Source organism: Gambusia affinis, linkage group LG11, assembly GCF_019740435.1.
Source record: "Gambusia affinis linkage group LG11, SWU_Gaff_1.0, whole genome shotgun sequence".
NCBI lineage: Eukaryota > Metazoa > Chordata > Actinopteri > Cyprinodontiformes > Poeciliidae > Gambusia > Gambusia affinis.
The window spans coordinates 4,856,418-4,860,094 of NC_057878.1; the positions used below are offsets into that span (position 1 = coordinate 4,856,418).

General features: G+C 39.1%; 1 pseudogene; it reads left to right on the plus strand.

Annotated features, from left to right (window-relative positions):
* Positions 1 to 1,635: 1,635 nt before the first annotated feature.
* On the plus strand, positions 1,636 to 2,397 carry LOC122839842 (annotated as a pseudogene).
* Positions 2,398 to 3,677: the final 1,280 nt, after the last annotated feature.

Below are 3,677 nucleotides of genomic sequence, written 5' to 3' on the forward strand. Positions count from 1 at the left end.
GCATTTTGGTCTGGTGTAGCTTAGAAGTAGAAAAATAGGCTTAAAAGTAAAATTAAAAGTAAAAATCCAACAATTCTTAAATCTGAAGTAACCCATTGATGGGGATAGACAATATAACGCTCGCTTTGATTGTTACCGTAATGTCCCATTGATTGTCAGTGGGAAATAAAGTGGCATTTACCACTAAGTGACTGGTAAAGTTTCAATCAGCTTTGGTAGGGAGACTAAGTGTCCTCTTTTCCCCACACATGTCCACTTTTCATGCTTTGTCTGGAGCATCTGGGTAGATTTCTTTGATTAAAATGTCCTGTATTTCATCATTTTTCAGGAACCAAATCCTAAATTAATTGTCACATTGCAAATAATACGCCAGCTTTTCTTTCATCTGATCTCCTCCCCATCCTAAGCTTCTACCGCCACCATAAAAACACTATATAGTAACTAGTTATAAAACACCAATTATGAAACATTATTTTTGTCAAATGCCATCATCAAAATCATCAGGGAGATATACATAAACTATGATGATCAATGTTCCAGTTATTATGAATCAAAAACAATTCTAAACAGGTAGGTTTATGTTTTGCAATTTTCTGTAAGCTGGAAGTTTTCAGACGATCGGAGCATCAAACCTGAATGCTGCGTTTCCATGGTTGGTTCTGGTTTTGGGTATGCAGGCCATACAGCCTTAGTGGGTCTGGACGACTTACACAACATGTCTTTAACATACTTTTTAGTTCTAAGACATTCAGAGATTTAAAAACTAGCAAAAGTATTTTAAAGCATATTGTCAGAGCTACAGAAAGCCAGTGTAAGGACTTATGAACTGGGGTGATGTGCACTATTTTTCTTTTATTAGTGAAAATGCGAGCAGTAGGGTTTGAAATCAGTTGCAGGTGTCTGACTGACATTTTAGGCAGATCTGTGAAGACATTGTTGCAGTAATAAATGCGACTAAAGATAAACATATGGATGAGTTTCTCTAGATTGCTGGGACGTAAGGTCTTTAATTCTGGAATTAAAGACCTTTCAAGTGATGGAAGAATGACTTTTTAATTAACTTTTATGTGTCTGAAGGTTCAGGTTTGAGTCTGTTACTACACCCAGATTTCAGGCCTGATCTCTACTTTCTAGCTGTAATGATTGTTGATTCTTGATCTTCCCTCTTTAGGTCAAAAGATAACCTCAGTTTTGTTTCTAATAAGTTGGGGAACTTTACAGCACATACAACACATTGATTTACTCTAGGCATCTGTTCAGTGCTTTGATAGGTTCAGAGTTACCCAGTGACACCGTAATGTGGAAGTGTGTATCATCTGTGAAGTTAGTGTAGCTATATGCATATGTGACGTCTGTCTACACTAATGAGAAGTTACCTACTGAAACAAAAAAACAGATAATTCTTAACATTCACATGGCTCAGTCTATTGTGACAAGCACTGTTAAAAATGCTAATAAATTTGAAAGACCTTTCTAAAGAGTAGAGACAAAGAAAAAAACAGAACATAACCTCTGCATTCTGTGCAGCTCTATAGTAACTTGCTTAGTTAGTAGTTCTGTGAAGTGAGGGTCAGTTGTTCTTTACATTCGCTCAGGTATAAAAGGAAAGGGTTAAACCAGGTAGGAAGGCAGAACAGGAGCAAGAGCAACCACTCATCAGCAGCCAACATGAGCACCACTGAGACGAGCAACACTGACATGTACATGAGGGGCAAGGTAGGCAATCTATAGGGATTGAAAAATACTTATTCTGTCACATAGGAATTGATTTCAAAAGGTGGTTTTCTCTTTTCCAGATCATCTTCTATGAGGATAGGAACTTTATGGGTCGCCACTATGAGTGCATGAGCGACTGTGCTGACATGTCCTCCTACATGAGCAGGTGTCACTCCTGCAGGGTGGAGAGCGGCTGCTTCATGGTCTATGACCGCCCCAACTACATGGGAAACCAGTATTTCTTCAGGAGGGGAGAATACGCTGACTACATGAGTATGATGGGCTGGAGGGACTGGATCAGGTCTTGTCGTATGATTCCCATGGTGGGTTGGTGAAGCTTTCTGCTAATCTGAACTAACAGCAGCGTATTCATTACCTTTACATTTGATTTTTTTGTTCTTTTACAGTACAGGGGATCCTACAGGATGAGGATCTATGAAAGAGAGAACTGGTCACATGCATGAGTGTATGGATGACTGTGACTCCTTCATGGATCGTTACCACATGTCTGACTGCATGTCCTGCCATGTGATGGACGGCCACTGGCTGATGTACGAGCACCCTCACTACAGAGGCAGGATGATGTACATGAGGCCTGGAGAGTACAGGAGCTTCAGGGAGATGGGATATGGAGGCATGAGGTTCATGAGCATGAGGAGAATCATGGATTCCTGGTATTAAATATGTCATGTTTAATGCTGGTGAATAAAAGTATTTTGAAATTATGATAATTTTTTCATGGCTGTATATTAACACCTGGTCTAAAAGACTCATCAAAATAGGAAACATCAAGGGTTGACATAGCACCATATCCATGTCAATTGAGACCTTAGTTTTTCTCTTCTGCTTGGTGAGTGGCGCATCCTACAGAGTTGTCTCCAGAGTATTTGGGATGCCTCATTCCACTGTCAATGACATCGTCAGATCTAGTCTTCTGTGACCCTCTGAGGTCACAGAAGGGGTAGTTGACATTTGCCACCAAGTCATCCACCTCCTTAAAACCCCAGAGGACCCAAGTACACCTCACTGCACCAAACAGGAAGGGGCAGGGACGTCACCTTGCTCAATTAAGTTTCTTATGTATACATTCTATGTATACATATGTATGGCTTTTTTTTTATCATAGTTGATCATGTTGCTTTTCATGTCTCCTTATTTTTTATTCATCCTATAATTGTGATAGAACTATTGCAAGGCTTGGATGCCACAGAGCCTTTGTAAAGACTGTGGGTGCAATCGACGGGTACCACATCCACATCAAGTGTCCAAGCGTCCCTGATGGTCAGTGCTATCGGAATAGGAAACTATTCCCATCCATTGTACTACTATCCATTTGTGATCATCAGGGCAGCTTCGACACCTACGTGGGCTGGCCCGATGTACAGTCCAGACCAAAAGTTTGGACACACCTTCTGATTGAATTCGATATTGGTCCCATGGCCAAGGTTGAACCAGATTGGTGCAGCTCCACAAGACTCTTCCTGATGTCCTGACCAATTTATTTTTTGACTTTCCCATCATGTCAAACAAGACAGCAATGTGTCCAGGTCTGACCTTAACATACATCCACAGTTGTGTTTGCAGAAACATCAAGAAGAGTTAGATGAAACGTATAAAGAAAACGCATGCTGTGTTTTTATTTGATCTAGATTAAAATGGATTGAGGAAGGTGAAAAAAATACCAAATACTTTATTAATATGGAAAACAGAAACTTTGAAATAAAATCATTATCCAAATTAAATATAAATAATTCTGTAACAGAAGATAATTCAGTAATTTCAAAATATATATAAATTTTTTATAGAGATCTTAATAAAAATGCTAACTGCACAGATACCACAGATGTATTAAACTCTTTAGTAGAAGTGAACAATGCTAATGACTCTTTAAAAGAGGATTGTGATGAAAAAATCTGTATTGAGGAGATAAAATGGGGCATCAATAACCTTAAATCTAACAA